Genomic DNA, 20,677 nt, shown 5'->3' on the forward strand with positions numbered 1-20,677 from the left:
TGCTTCAGTTCTGAAACTCTCAATCTTAATAGTGTGACGATCCATTCGTTCCAGGTTAAAGACGCACAACCTTACAGCCGCACAGATCTTGAGCCAAGGATAGAGGCGATTAATCTAACCAAATCTCAAGACTCAGCTTTGCTGTCAAAGCCGATAATGCACATCATCAGTGACTTTTTTTCGAAAAGGGGCGCTTTATTACTTAAAAGGTTTAAGCATTACACCCGGCCTCTGCATAACTAAAATGCACACAGCCAACAAAGTCGTCATGACAAGCCAAAATAAAAGAAGAAGGCGAAATACAAAGATTAATATTTGTATGACACCTAAACGGTAGGAGGCCCAATCCTAAGATCATGCTGCCACCCATGTTGGGTAAAAGTATCCCTCGCCGCAACCTCCAATCGTGTACACACCTCCGTAAACAGGTCTCGATTCTCCACTCGCTGTAGAGAGGACCATAAACAAAGTGTCCCGGTACATCTGTAGATAACCTGCATAAGGGAAGTATTTTTATCATTAAAAACCTTATCATTTCTACATAGCCAAAGTGACCAAATCACGGCAAGCGCTCCCACCCTGAGAAGAATTCTAAACTTGTGATCAATCCCATGTAACCAGTTGCCAAATATATTAGCAACACTACACGGAGGATACAAACCAGAAGCTATCTGGATGACTGACCATATAGAATGAGCCAATTTACAATGAAAGAACAAATGTTTTATTGTCTCATCATGCGGACAAAATACACATTGCGTACTTCCATGCCAATTCCTCTTAATAAGGTTATCTTTAGTAAGAATGACTCCGCGACGAAGATACCACGCAAAGATTTTATTCTTAAGAGGTATCTTCATCTTCCAGATCTTCTTATTATTATCAACTGGCACATCTGACTGGATCAGACCTCTATACATAGACTCCACTGAGAACTGCCCATTCCCATGTAGGTTCCAACGAAAGATATCGGACCCTTGTGACAACTATACCGTGGTTAACTGTTGGAGCAGTATGTTTCACGATTGGAGTCTAGGTCCAATTAAATCCCTTCTGAACGTCACATTTGGCGGAAATGATTCCAAAACCTTGGCAATAGTATCGCCCTTGTGACGCACAATATTGTACAAAGCTGGATATTGTTCCCAGAGAGTAGCACTACCTAGCCACTTATCCTCCCAGAATCTAATTTCCGAGCCATCCTTAATTGAGAAGGAACCATAGCGGAAGAAATATTTCTTCGTTGCCATTAGTCCGGCCCAAAAATTAGAGTCCCCAGGCTTCCAGTATACTTGGGATACCGCCTTAGAACCCACATATTTTCTCCTTAGAAGGGTTTGCCATACACCATCTTCCGTCAACAACTTAAACAACCATTTGCCGAGGAGGGCCCTGTTCTTAACCTCAAGGTCATGAATGCCCAACCCGCCTTGGTCCTTGGGACGGCAAACCGCACTCCACTTAGCCAGTCGATATTTTTTTCTCTCGCTATCTCCTTGCCAAAAGAATCTCGATCGGAAGTAATCCAACCTATGTAATACTCCTTTCGGCAATTGGAAGAAGGAAATCATATATAGTACCATGTTACTTAGTACTGAATTTATGAGGACCAACCTTTCACCCAGAGATAGCAATTTACCTTTCCAACTACTAAGTCTTTTTTGTAGTCTCTCCTCGATGTGTTTCCATTCAGCATTTGTGAGTCTCCGATAATGTATCGGTATCCCCAAATAAGTGATCAGAAACTGGCCCAATCCGCATCCGAATAGCTCAGCATACAGATTGGCCTCGTCTTGAGCCTCACCAAAGGAAAATAGTTCACTTTTATGGAAATTGATCTTAAGCCTTGAGAGTTGCTCGAATGCTGATAAAATTAATTTTAGATTTCTTGCTTTCTCGAGGTCATGATCCATAAAGAGAATCGTATCATCGGCATATTGGAGGATAGATAGGCCACCATCCACTAGATGATTCACTACCCCATCAATTTTGCCATCAACCTTGGCACGCTCAATCATGACCGTTAACATATTAGCCACTATATTGAATAGCATGGGCGATATTGAGTCACCTTGTCGCAATCCTTTCTTCGTTTGGAAATAGTTGCCAACGTCATCATTGACTTTAATGGCAACACTACCTACAGAAACGAAACTATGGATCATAGCGCGCCACTCAGCAGTTCTTTCGAAGCTCTTCTTCTCACGACTGGAGCTCCTACTCCATTTCCACTTGATTAGCTCCTCTACCCACACCGAAGAATAACTTGGTCCTTCATGGCCTTAACATACAGCAGCTGACTGTCACGGCTCGCGATCTGCATTTGGCTGAGAAATTTAAGACAACTCAACTACTATTAAACTGGTCCTCTAAGCCTTGGTTCTGTAAATGAAATATCATACCATCGATCTCTCGCCCAAGCATTGCCAACTCATCGAATTTGCTTATGAGGTGGAGTTCAGTTAAGTCCATTGGTTAGTCATGTAATATGTCCTCTGTTTTCAGATATGTTTCTCTTCCCAGTTTGTTTTTTGTGCTTGGCTATATCGTCCTTGACTCGTCAGTTGTCATCATCTTTAAGATAACAACTCTAAGCTAAACCATGGATTCTTGGTTGAACTCCATGTACGTGCTTACTGATTGTGTTCTATGTTCCTTCCATGCGTTATTATTTCCAGCCAGCAGCAAGGAGAAAACTGCTATCACCAATGAAACACAAACTCAGAATATGCATACTACCCCTCCAAAATCCGAATTACTGATGACCAATGTGCTTACTGATTTGGTCTATTGTTCAAATCATTATAAATTTCTTCCATAACTTAACTAGAAGATAAATATGCTGACGTGGGCTGCGAATGTGCTGCTTCTCTCTATCTTACTGTCTGTACTTTTCTCTGCTTTGACTGTTCAAGTCGTTATAATCATTTTTCCCATAACTCCAGTATTAGAACAGTCAGCATGACAAGACCAAGACATGGACTAGCTTTTCTTGTACACCATACAATGGGAGTGGTCGGTAACTGGCCAATGGCTAGCATGTCAAATCCTGATGATTTTTTTTCTGAAACTATCCTTTAGATTTGTCTTGCAGATTGCTGAGCCCTGAGAGCCAGTTCTCACCGAATCATTTATTGCCAAAGAGAAGGTTGGGAAGGTCCCAACCCTGAGAATTACACAAATCCAAAAAAACAAAACAAAACAAGTGACAGGTTTTCTCTTGATGTCCTGGTGAGCATAAAATAGATCTACAGTATGGGTGGGCTAAAACCAAATATTAGAATGAATACTCTATATGTTCAGGTAGTACATAATGTTTATCTTTTGTCCGAGAGATCCAGTGTTCCTCCAAAGGAGTTCCCACCGGTTGCGTCCAATATCGATAAAGGCTTTTGCCCCGCTTATTTCCAAAACAAAGACACTGTTTCATCATGGTACCCTGCCTTCCAGATTATTATCAAACAGATACTGATTGGTGAGGCGTTGCAATCCACCCAACTCTTATGGGATGAAGCCTGACAAATTGTTTGCTTGAAGGTCTAGGTGTTGTAACAGCCCAAGATTACCAAAAGAACTTGGAACTTGACCAACGAAATTGTTGAATGACAAATCTAACCACTCTAGCCCAGAAATATTGCCTAGTGAAGCAGGGAGATGGCCTTCAAAATTATTTTCGTACAATGTGAGTTCTTCAAGATTCAGGAGGGTATCACCAAAGTTAGATGGCAGTGTCTTCCCAAGCATATTGGAACCTATGAATAAAAGTTGGAGAGAAGACTGATTGTATTTGTATAGGGTTTCCGGGATTTCACTTGATAGCCTATTTGAAGCAAGGATTAACGTACGAAGATTTCGGAGTTTTCCCAACTCATCAGGAATAGTTCCGGTGAGCTTATTATCAACAAGCGAGATGTATTCAAGGTGACTGATGTGTTCTTAGGCTTGGTGGGATTTCTCCGGTCAGATCATTGAAGGCAAGATTTAACCACACTAGATTGGATGGGAGGTCTATAGCGTTGGGAACTTCTCCTATTAGTAAGTTGCTAGACAGGGATAGGTACCATAGACTGGAGCAGTTTCTAAGAGTATCCGGAATGATCCCTCACAGTGAGTTGTACCGCAAGTCAAGGACCTCCAATCTTTGGAGACGGTTGAGAGTGTTGGAAGTCTACTACACGCACACCAGCAGAGGGTCAACGGCCTTTGTCGTGGAATTGTCACGGCAGATGTCCTAGTGTGAGGACTTAGTCGCGAGGCCAACGCATCTATGTGGTAGCTTGAGAGGGGTTGAGCAGAATTGAGAGACGCAGCACAAGACAAGGATTTAGACAGCTTCGGGCCCCGGGAAACATCATCCGGTAATAACCCTACATGTTGTTTGTGGCTAGATCTCATTATGCTCCTCATGAGAGAATCGCCGCATAAGTTGGATCCCCCCTTGTGTCTAGCCCTAGATATTGTTTCTTGTTGCTTGTCCCCTCTTGGGGTGCCCTGCCCCTCCTTATATAAGTTGAAGGGGCGGGTTACATGACTAGTCGTAGTAGGATTACGATTACTCAATTACAAGTGGAGTCCTAGTCTTGCTTCCTTTGTAAGGGAATATTCCTTACGCTTTCCTCTTAAGCCGGCCCACCATAACATGAGCCGGCCTTCTGGGCCTTGGGCCTAATCTTCTATCTGACCCGCCGTCGGGGTCATCCGTGAGTCGTCAGGCTCATGAGTCGTTTGACCAGTGAGCCGCCAGACCCGTGAGTCGCCAGTCCTCTGGCGGGTCATCAGTGAAGCGCCAAGTTCGGCCGGGTCATACCGCGGGGTATATCCCCGACATTAGCCCCCAGTTTAATTTGGATTTATCCATGTTAAACTGATCCTGTAAAACAAACACAAGAACAAATTTGATAGATTGTGTTCCGGGTTAAAAATTCTTGTAAGCCGGCACCTGATCATCCTTAATTCCTTGTGCTCCGGGTTAAATATTCTCCTGAGCCGGGACCTGATTATCCTTAAGTCCAATTGTCATTTCCTTCATCTAGAAAATCCGGGTCAATAAGCTAGCTTCATACTCAATTTGCTGATGTTGGTTTCTCATAGATAAATATTGTGAAGAATAATCCACTTGAGTCGGCTTCCAAGGCGCCAGCTTAATAAACATATTGGACTCAAGATTCATCTGGTGATCCGCCAGTTTAAAGATGTAGAGGCTGGCGAGCAAAATTGCCGGCTTGTAAATATTGATAACACCGGGTCATAACTGTTGCTGATGCCGGGTTAATCTTATGATGACACCGGGTCATAAACTTTGCAGATTTCTTCGATAATAATATAATACCTGATTTGCTCAAACTGATAATTTGAAGTTATTCCTCCCTTATATGCATATCATCTGTAGCCCCCAAGTGTCGGGTTGTCATGCTTGCAGCAACCTGGGACTTGTAATTGCCTTATGCTCATAAAAATTTCAACCAGTGTAGCCCCCAAGTGCCGGGTCATTATGCAATAATGAGCAGGGACTTTGTAAATATGATCATGTAAACTTGAGCAACAACGTGTAGCCCCCAAGGGCCGGCTCAATAAGATATTACTAAGCTGGGACTTTGTATATGATTCATTGATAATACCATCAAATGATGTAATCTCCACCATGGGGCTTGAACCCACATCCACAAGGTTAAGAGCTTTGTACTCTACCAACTGAATAATGGATTAAGGCTTGTGTACCCTGAATTTCTGACAGGAGCAATTGGTAGCCCCCAAGGGCCGGCTCATTTAAAATGTGATGAGTCGGGTCTTCAATAAGTTGAGCAAAAAATGACTTTGCATTAGCCCCCAAGTGCCATGGTGCATGCTGGCAGTGACATGGGACTTGTATATTCGATGTAATCTCAATTTGAACAATGTAACCCCCAAGTGCCGGGTCGTAAGCCTGCAGCGACTCGGGACTATTTCCTCCATTGTAAAATAAATCATGCCCATTGATAAAAATAATAGCCGTTGCGCTAAAGCGACTTTGAAAACCTCAATCATAACACTGGTTATTGATAATCACAATAGAAATCCAGCCATGTTGGCTATTCAAGATTTGAATAATATAATCCGGTATGAAAACCTCAATCATTCAATATCATCATGAAAATCCAGCCAGTTTTGGCTATTAAAGATTTGAATACCTCATCGGTTGACAAGTAAATCCGGAGTTTAAATACCGGGCGGCTCTTGGCCGATGACGACTTAATGTGCATTCATTGTAAGCCGGAATTTTTGTAACCCGGTGGCCTATAGCCCTTGAGAAAATCAATAATTGATAACCCTTTTGAGACACCAATTTCAGTGATGAGCTTGGACTGAAGCATTTATATAAGTCATAGTTCTGCAAATCCTGAACAGAGTTTAAACAACATAAGCCCTGGCGACTTAACGTCAAGAGCCAGGGCGGGTAACCACCCAAATGTAGTCTTACCCTGCACACAAGTAGGTCACAAGAACCCTTGGCGGTTTGCCGCAGGGTGGGTCATAATACCTCACATATAGCCACTGTGATATTGAATTTGTACTGCCGGTTTACATGACCTGTACAGCAAGGGTGATAACCCAATCCTTAGAAGCCAATGCTTCCACATAGATGATGATTGTCATAGGCTGGCGTCTTATAGTCAAAAGTCAAGCCGGGTTAAGCATAAAACACTTATATACATTTGGGATATAATCCAAAAAAGGTCTCAAGTCAAACCCAAAAGTGTTCGCAAAAAAGACTTAAAAAATTTAAGGCTTCTGATTCGTATACGATCAGAAAACCGTTCCAAAGGGGTTGAGCTAAGATTCGAATACGATCATATAGCCCCCAGTGGCTTTGGCGTTGCCGATCAAGAGGGTACCGACAGCTTTGTTCTCTTTGGTTCGAATACGACCTATGTTTGAACAGGAAGCCCCCAAATGACATTGAGAGTTGTTTAACGATGCTGATTCGAATACGATCCACGTCGGACCCAAAAGAGGTTAAGCTATGATTCGGATACCATCAAGAAGCCCCCTAGTGAGTTTGGCAGTGTGCAGATCAAAAGGGTTTCGACAGCTATGTTCTCTTTGGTTCGAATACGACCTATGTTTGAACAGGAAGCCCCCAAGTGACCATATATTAGCATTGCACCGATCAGGAGGGTACCGACAGCTATGCTCGATGAGCAGGAAGCCCCCAAGTGACCATAATAAGATAAGCCGTAAGGCAGGATACCTATGTTTGAACCGCGCATCATGGCAGCAAGTTCTTTTTGGAAACCTTTAATTTTTCTTAGAACTCGAACTTGCGAGAGATTAATTTTTGAAGCGGAAATTTTAAACCGGATATTGAGAGTTTCAAAGCTTTGTAAGAGATAAATTTACCTTGAACAGGATTTTAATCCGGAATTCTTCTTTTTAAGCCGGACATCTTTCTGACGGTCTTTAAAATTTCATTGATAGAGCAGTAATCTACGGGGCCGGGTTATTTTTCTCTCCAACGACCCGGAGTTCTTGAATGCATTGAAACCGGCCAACTCTGTCGAGTCATACCATTGTAGCCCCCGAGTCTCAAGACGACTCGAGGTGTTGGCTTGAGATTCTCCATATTTGACCATAGCAGAAGGTGTATATCATTGGCGTTGATAACGCGATGTGAATCCACAGAAGGTTGAGGTGACTGCGGCGGGTTTATAAATGATCCCGTATGAGCCGTGCCAGCAACTCGGCCAATGGTTCCTTCCAACTGGCTATTTGAAGTTTAACCAAACTGTAGTGGCGGCGACTTGTGCGCCTGCCCATTGAGCCATCCAGTGCAGACGGCGGCTGATAATACATGATAATTTGCCTCCAATTTGTTGGAAGAAAACCGGGCTTCCCAAACAGTGACTTGCTCATACTCAATAAACAGCAAATGCAGACAGGTGCGGCCCGGTGTGTTGATGTAGACCAGGTCGCGAGAGACGGACGGTATAGACGATCGCAACATCTGAGGCGGCACAGACAGATGAACCGGCCGTGGCGTTGTAAGCAGGTGCGGATGGGCAAGTTGTCCTCCTTGTTATAAGCTGGCGTGGTCGCGAGAGATGGCCACGGCATTGTAAACCGGTGCGGGAGTCTGTTGAGTAACCATGGCCACCTACGCCCAAAGATGTTGGCATGCCTCCATCTCCATGGTATAATATGTCATAAATAATTGCCCTGCATAAACAATATTGCAGACCAAGGCAAAGACAAACTTGTTCTTTGATAAAAAACAACATGTGCTAATAAAACAAATTCGGATGGATATGACCTGATTTATTTGGGCGACGGATGATCCGTTTATCGCGACAGAGGTGGCTCAGGCAGACCAGCGACTTAATATAACCCCGGCGGCTCAAAGCGGCAAGAGCGGCTCAACGCGGCTCCGGCGGGTTGACGTAGATTAAGCTGCACGGGCGGCGACTTGCGCACACCTGTTCCATCAGTAAGCGGGCGCAGGCGCCGGTGGGTGATGGTGCTGACGTACACTTCATAGGAACAACATGGCACCACCTTTACTGCACATAAAAATATACAGACCAAAGTAATTGTTCTTTGATGAAAACAATATGTTTAATAAAATAGACTTGGATGGATGTCACCTGATGATCTGGACAGTAGATGATCTGTGCGTCATGTCCATTCTACAGATGATCCATACGCAGACTGAAAAGGTCCGGAGGAGTACGAATACTAGTGACGATGGACTAGTATAGCCTCACGTCATTTGGAATGGCAACCTGTGGTAGCACTTTTCACGTGATATGCTTCGGAAAGTCCATGGTTGTTGGGGGACGCGCCGCTAGTGGATGTTTCCTGTGTGCGAGTACATGGCTGTTATTCTGTCTCTCTCTTTTCCTCTTTCTTTCCAACGATGGACAAGGCAGCTGCCCCTTCTTTTTTATGCTTGTTCCTCTGGTGACTTGACGTGGCATTACGCCGTGGCATAACAGCCTCACTAAGTCGGGCTATTGCCCCTGCAACTTCCTTGTTGCTCCGTTTGTTGCAGCAGCGGTGGATTCAGACGACTTGGTAAGACCGACTTAAAGCGGCGTTTTAAAAACAGGCCAGCGGACGCAAACTTTGGAAGGCATCAGCGTCTTGGCGGATCCGGGGTGCTCGAAGGCCGCAGAAAACCGGAGGACTTGGGCGCGCAGAGGCTTGTAGAAAGAATAACCCGCCACGGAGGATGGCGCGAGCGGATCCGGTGGCTTGGCGGAGGTGTTTAACCATATCAGAGGCAGCGATTTGGTTGTGGAGTAGGGCAAGTTGCGCGGATAGGGCGCGCAGTGGTGCGAGCCGGCAGAGGGCGCACCAGCAATCGGCCGCGCGACGAGCCGGCAGGAGACACGGCAACAACCGGCAGCGCGGCAGGAGACGGAGTTGGGCGGCAGCTGACTTCGTGGAAACTGGTATGTGTACGCGACGGCAGCTGACTCCATGGTTGATCAGGGTGAATTACGGCAGTGGCCACTTGGCATGTGTCCGCGACGGCAGCTGACTCCACGGTTGATCAGGATGAATTACGGCAGTGGCCACTTGGCATGTGTCCGCGACGGCAGCTGACTCCACGGTTGATCAGGGTGAATTACGGCAGTGACCACTTGGCATGTGTCCACGACGGCGGCTCTGGGCGCGGTGAAGCAGGACCGGCTTGGTTGTTTGAGGACCGTCGGTCAGCTGTGGCAAGAGACGGCAACAAACTTTGAGACGTCGGCTCGGGCCCGGCCCGACAGAAACCGGTGAAGCGTGGCTGGCTCGACGGCGGGTCTCAACAGAGACAGGCCACGACGGCTCAACTGAGGCCTGGCCGGTCTGAAAGCGGCTGGTCAGAGCGATGGCTCGCTTGGCATCCGTGTGGCCATTTGATTCTTTGGTTGATCTTTTGACTAGTACTAGAATTGCTATCTGTCAATCCGGATTGGATCCTTCATCACGTGATCCCATTTTTTTTATTCTTCCTTAACTTCACGTGGGAGTGGATGCCAAGTCTCCTCTAGCGTTGTCTTATCCTAACGCAGCGTGGCCAAATTTCATGTTTTGACCCTTTTCTGAAACAAAATCAAGATCTGACCCCAGTCTGATAAAAATTCGAAATCTGACCCTTTTGCTACCGCCAAACCCTCAGGCGGTAGGGTTGCACAGCCTACCGCCGCAGGTTCCGGCGGTAGGCGTGCCTGACGGCTGTCAATCCGTTAACGGCAGCTGACATACCTACCGCCAACGACCACGGCGGTAGCCCACACAAACCTACCGCCGAATTCCCTGGCGGTTGGTTGGCACTAAACTTAACTACTTTGATTTTGTCTTCAATTTATTTTCACCATAAGACATAACATAAGAAACATAACATAGACATAAGAAACATAACATAAGCACAATTTTATAGACATAACATAGTTTGATCACATCCACAAAATTTTGCCATTACGGACTAAGAAACAAGTACCAAATAACATAGTTTTATCACATAACATAGTACGAAGGCAACATAAGAAGTTTAACAAGTTCAACGGTCATCGACCACATAAAAGGTTTCATCCATAGGTAGAAATCAAACATGACGATCATCAGCAGCCACACACATATATAGTTTAGATGATATCGATGACGATCATCATCTTCAAGCCTTGACGGGTGGTCTTCCTGATAGTAATAAGGAAGGCCTGTCCAACATGAAGATTCTTGTCGACGAGGAAGCTCTTCCACCCATGTGTGCTTAAATTTGTGCGGCCGTCGTGTCCACGCTGTACGCGCAAGTAGTGACGGGGCCCGTTGCGATAAGGCGTATTCCAGCATAGCCTTCTTCATCAGCCTCGATGCCACAACTCTCAGATAGGCTCTTTGGCAATTTCTGAATAAGAAAAACATATCAATTAATAAGTATGGATTATCTAAACTATTAACAATTACTTGGATTCTACACTAAAAACATACCATCTCATGTCGATCGATCATGGTAGTTGTCAGACGGGTCACGAATGGCGCCCCAATCAACTCAGCACGTGGCAGAAAGTTGTCCCATAGGTTGCACACCTCTTGTTCGCTCAGCCTCACTCTTTGAGCACAGATGGCTTCCTCAAGTGGGTCTTCATCTTCATAGTCCTCATCAAGTGGTGGTGGTGACGCCATGTTCCTTATATAAGCATTGATTGGATAAAGTTAATTAAACATGAATATTTGTTCTAATGCAAGCAAAACAAATATCTACAATATTCACACAATAAATCATCACATATGGTCACTACTAGGGAAAAGCCTATACACAGAATCTTACCAGTAGCGCTGTACAAAATCAAGCGCTACTGCTACTTAGTAGCAGCGCGCTTAAATAAACAGCGCTACTGCTATGACTTTAGCAGTAGCGCGTACTAGCGAAAAGCGCAGCTGCTATGTTTGAACTGGGCGCACATGGCTAGCCCAAGATAGCAGCAGCACGTATACAGGCCAGCGCTACTACTAATATCCATAGCTGTAGCGCGCTTACGTGTAAGGCGCTGCTGCTAACGGAAATAAAATAAAGTGAAAAACAAGTAAAAACAGAATGGAATAGCAGTAGCACGTTTTTTCGAAACGCGCTGTAGCTATCTTAGCTATAGCGCGTTTCGGAAAAACGCGCTACTGCTAGTTTGACTCAAATCCCGGCAGCCCGGGCTCAAAATTTCGCTAAGTCCTTTCCCCCTCTCTCTACTCCCGGCCCCCTGTCCCCCAACTGCTCCATCGCCGCCGTCGCCCTGCCGCCTTCGACCACATCGCCACCGCCCGAGGCCGCCTTCGACCACACCGCCGCCGCCCGCCACCTTCGACCACACCGCCGCCGCCCGAGGCCATCGTCGACCTCACCGTCGCCTCCCTCGAGCTCACCACCGCCGCCCTCGACCTCACAGCCGCCGCCCGAGCCAGAGCCTGCCCTTGCCGCCGACCGTAAGGCTCTGCCTCTACTGTCCCCTACCCTCCTCTCTCTCTCTGCTAGGGCAATTTCATATATATGTTGATACTGTGTTGATGTTCATATGAACCCTAGGTGTTCATATGAACCCTAGATTTTTTTAGGGCAGTAGGCATTTTATAGCATTTAGGAAAAATGATTAGCAATTTTTTTACGACCTGAATTTGTTCCAAATTTCATTCAAATGAAATTTGAATTATTTCGACTATGGACCTGAATATTTTTAGCTAAATACTTTTAGCTTTAGATAAAAAACATAAGTATTTAGCTATAAATAAAAAACAGTAGCTATGGCATTTAGCTATAAACAAAAAACAGAATTGTTTTTTCTTTTCAAAAACTTGGTCAAAACTATATGTGACTTGTGCTGGAATGATGCTGAGTGGCCTATGTTTTGCCGGAATGTTGATTCATTTCTGTTTCGGCAAATTTCAGGTTCTCGATTTGTCCACTTTTTAGCAAAGGTCATGCCGAAATTTTCCGTGAATTTCGGCATGACTTGTGCTATAAACTAGGACATATCGAGTGCCCGGGATTTGCCGCACCAGGAAGGAGTCAACATTCCTGCAAAACAATAGGCCTTTTTTATGTCATTATTCATTTTATTAGGTCTAGAATTAATTGACTAGATTTAACCATAGGAAACATGGCTAGCAACGATGAAGGGCAGGGTTCTGGTGATTGCTACGACGCCTACCGGGCGCCAGACGAATTTTTTAGCCTCACCGACGATCAACCGATGTTATTGTTGGGCCCACCTGTGGCATCGGGTACTGAGACCGACACGCAGACCGGTGCTGAGACTGAGACCGGCGCTCAGACTCAGACCGGCATCGAGACCGGCGCCGAGACTGAGACCGGCGCTGCCTCGGGGAGCGGAGCCGGTGTAGAACCGAAAGCAAAGAGGCAACGGGTTCCTAACAAACTCAAGACTACTAGAGTGGTGGTCACGGAGGTGGACGACGGCAAATTTGAGCCAACGGCGCCCGAGGAAGCGCGTTGATGCTACGACATTCAAATAGGCTGCATCGTACGGACAACCGCCACCATCAACGATGAGAAACTACAGAAGATAGAAAATATGAGGAGCTCCCTCCTAAAGAAGTTTCACCAGATATTCTTGTTCCCGGGCCGGAATGAGAAGGATTATAAAGATCCAGATGAGGACCCGGCAATGAAGAAGATAAACAAACACGCCATGACCAAGTTTAGCGACGCGTTGGCCGCCTGGAAAAATCGAGTGAAAGCAAGGATCATCGATAAGAAGGAACCCTACTCCGAGATTGTGAAGGATAATTCGACAATCACGGAAGAGCGGTTTCAAATATTCAAGGAGGCTTGCGAGGCCGAAGATGCCAAAAAAAGTCTAAGTACATGAAGGGGCTTCAAGAGAGGAACTTTGGGAGCCACCACCTCGGAAGCCGTGGTTACGGCGGAAAGAGGTCCAAATGGGCCAAGGAGGACGCGGAAGCAGCGAGTCTGGGCATCCCAGACCCCTTGGCGGAGTTCACCGTCCCGTAGGAGCATGACGTCCTCAGGGCCCGGCACCGTTGGGACCCAGTGAACAAGGTTTACGAGACAACACTGGTCACTAAGGAGTTCATGAGACTGCTGGTAATTTTAGTTTCTAATCAATTCGACTGCACACGTTAGTCATATTTGTAAACGATCGTTGTGCCTTTTGCAGAGAGAGCAGCACAGGATTGCGGCCAAAAGCGACTCGCCGTCCGAGGCATTGGCGAGGCCCAAGTGGGACACTCCATTCAACCGGGCGTTGAACATATTGAAATGACAACCGGTGGATACTCGACCGTCGTATGGACGCGTGCACGGTGTCGGAGACGGCGCCACGTGGAAGTTGTACTACCGTGAGACCACGGAGGAGAGAAAGGAAAGACGGAGGTTAAATGAAGAAAACATCGACAAGAGGGTTGAGATTGCGGTTGAGAAAAGATCAACTGAGACAGTCGCAACAGCGGTAGCTGCCGCAAAACAGGTGGCTGTAGATATTTCTACTACCTTGGTTCTGGCCGTTTTCAATTGGAGCAGGCAAAATCTAGAAAAAGATGCAGCGGACTTTCCCCTTGCTGACTTCTTGGCGGGGAGTAGCTCGACTAGCATTGCACCAGCACCTGCAGCTGCACCTGCTCCCGCACCGGCTCCCGCACCAGACGTGCTAGGCGGCGCTTCGTCTTTGGCTGAACTCGACGCCCTCACGGTATCTGTCACACTGGCCCCCTTCAATATAAATGTATAATCTCCCTTTTCGTTGCCTTTCGGATGTCTCACGTCGCAGACTTTTCTTTGCAGGCCGATGAAACCCCGTGCACCATATTATACACCATCGGCGACCAGAAGGTGGACGTGGGGAAGGCGACGATAATGGAGCCGAAGGAACCATTGTTCCACAGCCGGCCGATCCCCCCGAACGTCTTCAAGGTTTCCGTGGCCAGTGTCAAACCGGGCCACGAGAATTTACCTCCTCCAGTACTACTGGGGGATGACGACGAGACACCGCGGCGGCTTGGTGATTGTTGCAATGCTGGGTGGGTCCTGTTGTGGCCAAAGAGTCTGCTTCGTCTGGAGGCGACCGAGAGCACACCAACGAGCACGCAGCCTCAGCAAGGTATGAACATCAACACCCCACCTACCAAATTAGCGTCGGGTGTCGGGTTGGGTGATAGCGGTCGGGGTAAGGAGGAGGCTCCATTAGTCGCTGATGACGTCGCCATGGATGAGGATGAGGACGACGATGGCACTGCTGAACAGTATGTCTATACTGGCGCCTCCTCAGGGTTTGAGCGTAATCAGTCGGTGCCTGAATTGCCGTCTCAACATATTATGGACGACCTTCCGGTAGTAAAGAAGTTTAGGAAGAGAGCGAGGAAAGGCAAAAAAGCTGTTTCTATGATCCAGCCGCCTCAGCAGCCTCGGCTTCAGGACCGTATAGATATCCCCGATGCGGATAAATGGCATATCCCCAGTCAACAAATCCTACCTGCAACAGCGCTACAGGCTAGATTCGGCGATCTAAAGAGACTTCATGACGATGTGCTGCGGGTAGAGAAAGACCTCATCTCCTCGAAAGATCCAGGATACCCACTCTACGTGGTTAACGTTCCGCGGCAAATGTCGTACGTCGACAGCTTCCCCGCAGATAAGTTCTTCCTCCGATTCGATTACATATTCGACATGTTTCACGTGAAGAAGCTGGATTTTACATTTGTCCGCCTTTATGCCTTGCACATGAACGGGGTTGAGCAGATACCTCATATCTGTGTCGCTGACCCGTACTACATGCACGAGAGCTTCTTGGGAGTTTGCGCAAATCACCGTGAATACGCAAGGGATTACATCGTCAGTTTCATGCTCACCAATAAGGACAAGGGGGCGATTCTCGTGCCTTATCATCCCGTGTAAGTCATCTGCGCTGCTATCCTTCCTTCGATTTCACAAAAAGGATGTGTTGGGGAACGTAGTAATTTCAAAAAAATTCCTACGCACACGCAAGATCATGGTGATGCATAGCAACGAGAGAGGAGAGTGTTGTCTACGTACCCACGCAGACCGACTGCGGAAGCGTTGACGCAACGTAGAGGAAGTAGTCGTACGTCTTCCCGATCCGACCGATCCAAGCACCGTTACTCCGGCACCTCCGAGTTCTTAGCACACGTACAGCTCGATGACGATCCCCGGGCTCCGATCCAGCAAAGCGTCGGGGAGGAGTTCCGTCAGCACGACGGCGTGGTGACGATCTTGATGTTCTATCGTCGCAGGGCTTCGCCTAAGCACCGCTACAATATGATCGAGGTGGAATATGGTGGCAGGGGGCACCGCACACGGCTAAGGAACGATCTCAAGGATCAACTTGTGTGTCTGGAGGTGCCCCCCTTCCCCCGTATATAAAGGAGCCAAGGGGGAGGGTGCGGCCGGCCAGGAGGAGGGCGCAGGAGAAGTCCTACTCCTACCGGGAGTAGGACTCCCCCCCCCAATCCTAGTTGGAATAGGATTCCTTGAGGGGGGAAAGAGAGAGAGGGGGCCGGCCACCTCTCCTTGTCCTAATAGGACTAGGGGAGGGGGGAGGCGCGCGGCCCACCTTGGGCTGCCCCTTTCTCCTTTCCACTAAAGCCCACTAAGGCCCATATAGCTCCCCGGGGGTTCCGGTAACCTCCCGGTACTCCGGTAAAATCCCGATTTCACCCGGAACACTTCCGATATCCAAACATAGGCTTCCAATATATCAATCTTTATGTCTAGACCATTTCGAGACTCCTCGTCATGTCCATGATCACATCCGGGACTCCGAACTAACTTCGGTACATCAAAATGCATAAACTCATAATAACTGTCGTCGTAACGTTAAGCGTGCGGACCCTATGGTTCGAGAAAAATGTAGACATGACCGAGACACATCTCCGGTTAATAACCAATAGCGGGACCTGGATGCCCATATTGGCTCCTACAAATTCTACGAAGATCTTTATCGGTCAGACCGCATAACAACATATGCTGTTCCCTTTGTCATCGGTATGTTACTTGCCCGAGATTCGATCGTTAGTATCCAATACCTAGTTCAATCTCGTTACCGGCAAGTCTCTTTACTCGTTCTGTAATACATCATCCCGCAACTAACTCATTAGTTGCAATGCTTGCAAGGCTTATGTGATATGCATTACCGAGAGGGCCCAGAGATACCTCTCCGACAACCGGAGTGACAAATCTTAATCTCGAAATACGCCAACCCAACATCTACCTTTGGAGACACCTGTAGAGCTCCTTTATAATCACCCAGTTACGTTGTGACGTTTGGTAGCACACAAAGTGTTCCTCCGGTAAACGGGAGTTGCATAATCTCATAGTCATAGGAACATGTATAAGTCATGAAGAAAGCAATAGCAACATACTAAACGATCGGGTGCTAAGCTAGTGGAATGGGTCATGTCAATCAGATCATTCAACTAATGATGTGATCCCGTTAATCAAATGACAACTCTTTGTCCATGGTTACGAAACATAACCATCTTTGATTAACGAGCTAGTCAAGTAGAGGCATACTAGTGACACTTTGTTTGTCTATGTATTCACACATGTATTATGTTTCTGGTTAATACAATTCTAGCATGAATAATAAACATTTATCATGATATAAGGAAATAAATAATAACTTTATTATTGCCTCTAGGGCATATTTCCTTCAGTCTCCCACTTGCACTAGAGTCAATAATCTAGATTACACAGTAATGATTCTAACACCCATGGAGCCTTGGTGCTGATCATGTTTTGCTCGTGGAAGAGGCTTAGTCAACGGGTCTGCAACATTCAGATCCGTATGTATCTTGCAAATCTCTATGTCTCCCACCTGGACTAGATCTCGGATGGAATTGAAGCGTCTCTTGATGTGTTTGGTTCTCTTGTGAAATCTGGATTCCTTTGCCAAGGCAATTGCACCAGTATTGTCACAAAAGATTTTCATTGGACCCGATGCACTAGGTATGACACCTAGATCGGATATGAACTCCTTCATCCAAACTCCTTCATTTGCTGCTTCCAAAGCAGCTATGTACTCTGCTTCACATGTAGACCCCGCTACGACGCTTTGTTTAGAACTGCACCAACTAACAGCTCCACCGTTTAATGTAAACACGTATCCGGTTTGCGATTTAGAATCGTCCGGATCAGTGTCAAAGCTTGCATCAACGTAACCTTTTACGGTGAGCTCTTTGTCACCTCCATATACGAGAAACATATCCTTAGTCCTTTTCAGGTATTTCAGGATGTTCTTGACCGCTGTCCAGTGATCCACTCCTGGATTACTTTGGTACCTCCCTGCTAAACTTATAGCAAGGCACACATCAGGTCTGGTACACAACATTGCATACATGATAGAGCCTATGGCTGAAGCATAGGGAACATCTTTCATTTTCCCTCTATCTTCTGCAGTGGTCGGGCATTGAGTCTGACTCAACTTCACACCTTGTAACACAGGCAAGAACCCTTTCTTTGCTTGATCCATTTTGAACTTCTTCAAAATCTTGTCAAGGTATGTGCTTTGTGAAAGTCCAATTAAGCGCCTTGATCTATCTCTATAGATCTTTATGCCTAATATGTAAGCAGCTTCACCGAGGTATTTCATTGAAAAACTCTTATTCAAGTATCCCTTTATGCTATCCAGAAATTCTATATCATTTCCAATCAGTAATATGTCATCCACATATAATATCAGAAATGCTACAGAGCTCCCACTCACTTTCTTGTAAATACAGGCTTCTCCGAAAGTCTGTATAAAACCAAATGCTTTGATCACACTATCAAAACGTTTATTCCAACTCCGAGAGGCTTGCACCAGTCCATAAATGGATCGCTGGAGCTTGCACACTTTGTTAGCTCCCTTTGGATCGACAAAACCTTCCGGTTGCATCATATACAACTCTTCTTCCAAAAATCCATTCAGGAATGCAGTTTTGACATCCATCTGCCAAATTTCATAATCATAAAATGCGGCAATTGCTAACATGATTCGGACAGACTTAAGCATAGCTACGGGTGAGAAGGTCTCATCGTAGTCAACCCCTTGACCTTGTCGAAAACCTTTTGCGACAAGTCGAGCTTTTGTAGACTGTAACATTACCATCAGCGTCAGTCTTCTTCTTGAAGATCCATTTATTCTCAATTGCTTGCCGATCATCGGGCAAGTCAACCAAAGTCCATACTTTGTTCTCATACATGGATCCCATCTCAGATTTCATGGCTTCAAGCCATTTTGCGGAATCTGGGCTCACCATCGCTTCTTCATAGTTCGTAGGTTCATCATGATCTAGCAGCATGATTTCCAGAACAGGATTACCGTACCACTCTGGTGCGGATCTCGCTCTGGTTGATCTACGAGGTTCAGTAGTATCTTGTCCTGAAGTTTCATGATCATCATCATTAGCTTCCTCACTAATTGGTATAGGTGTCGCAGAAACAGTTTTCTGTGATGCACTACTTTCCAATAAGGGAGCAGGTACAGTTACCTCATCAAGTTCTACTTTCCTCCCACTCACTTCTTTCGAGAGAAACTCCTTCTCTAGAAAGGATCCATTCTTAGCAATGAATGTCTTGCCTTCGGATCTGTGATAGAAGGTGTACCCAACAGTCTCCTTTGGGTATCCTATGAAGACATATTTCTCCGATTTGGGTTCGAGCTTATCAGGTTGAAGCTTTTTCACAGAAGCATCGCAGCCCCAAACTTTAAGAAACAACAACTTTGGTTTCTTGCCAAACCATAGTTCATAAGGCATCGTCTCAACGGATTTTGATGGTGCCCTATTTAACGTGAATGCGGCCGTCTCTAAAGCATAACCCCAAAACGATAGCGGTAAATCAGTAAGAGACATCATAGATCGCATCATATCAAGTAAAGTACGATTACGACGTTCGGACACACCATTACGCTGTGGTGTTCCGGGTGGCGTGAGTTACGAAACTATTCCACAATTTTTCAAATGTACACCAAACTCGTAACTCAAATATTCTCCTCCACGATCAGATCGTAGAAACTTTATTTTCTTGTTACGTTGATTTTCAACTTCACTATGAAATTCTTTGAACTTTTCAAATGTTTCAGACTTATGTTTCATTAAGTAGATATACCCATATCTGCTTAAGTCATCTGTGAAGGTGAGAAAATAACGATATCCGCCACGAGCCTCAATATTCATTGGACCACATACATCGGTATGTATGATTTCCAACAGATCTGTTGCTCTCTCCATAGTACCGGAGAACGGCGTTTTAGTCATCTTGCCCATGAGGCACGGTTCGCAAGTACCAAGTGATTCATAATCAAGTGGTTCCAAAAGTCCATCAGTATTGAGTTTCTTCATGCGCTTTATACCGATATGACCTAAACGGCAGTGCCACAAATAAGTTGCACTATCATTATCAACTCTGCATCTTTTGGCTTCAAAATTATGAATATGTGTGTTACTACTATCGAGATTCATCAAAAATAGACCACTCTTCAAAGGTGCATGACCATAAAAGATATTACTCATATAAATAGAACAACCATTATTCTCTGATTTAAATGAATAACCGTCTCGCATCAAACAAGATCCAGATATAATGTTCATGCTCAACGCTGGCACCAAATAACAATTATTTAGGTCTAATATTAATCCCGAAGGTAGATGTAGAGGTAGCGTGCCGACCACGATCACATTGACTTTGGAACCGTTTCCCACGCGCATCGTCACCTCGTCCTTCGCTAGTGTTCGCTTAATCCGTAGTCCCTGTTTCGAGTTGCAAATATTAGCAACAGAACCAGTATCAAATACCCAGGTGCTACTGCGAGCTCTAATAAGGTACACATCAATAACATATATATCACATATACCTTTGTTCACCTTGCCATCCTTCTTATCCGCCAAATACTTGGGGCAGTTCCGCTGCAAGTGACCAGTCTGCTTGCAGTAGAAGCACTCAGTTTCAGGCTTAGGTCCAGACTTGGGTTTCTTCTCTTGAGCAGCAACTTGCTTGCTGTTCTTCTTGAAATTCCCCTTCTTCTTCCCTTTGCCCTTTTTCTTGAAACTAGTGGTCTTGTTAACCATCAACACTTGATGCTCCTTCTTGATTTCTACCTCCGCAGCTTTCAGCATTGCGAAGAGCTCGGGAATAGTCTTGTTCATCCCTTGAATATTATAGTTCATCACAAAGCTCTTGTAGCTTGGT

General features: G+C 45.8%; 1 pseudogene; it reads right to left on the reverse strand.

Annotated features, from left to right (window-relative positions):
* Window positions 1-3,501: 3,501 nt before the first annotated feature.
* The window catches only part of LOC147966847 (uncharacterized), a 47,858-nt pseudogene continuing 30,682 nt past the window's right edge, over window positions 3,502-20,677 (reverse strand).

Source organism: Triticum urartu, chromosome 6A, assembly GCF_056163025.1.
Source record: "Triticum urartu cultivar PI428250 chromosome 6A, HENAU_Tu73, whole genome shotgun sequence".
In the NCBI taxonomy this organism is placed as follows: Eukaryota; Viridiplantae; Streptophyta; class Magnoliopsida; order Poales; family Poaceae; genus Triticum; species Triticum urartu.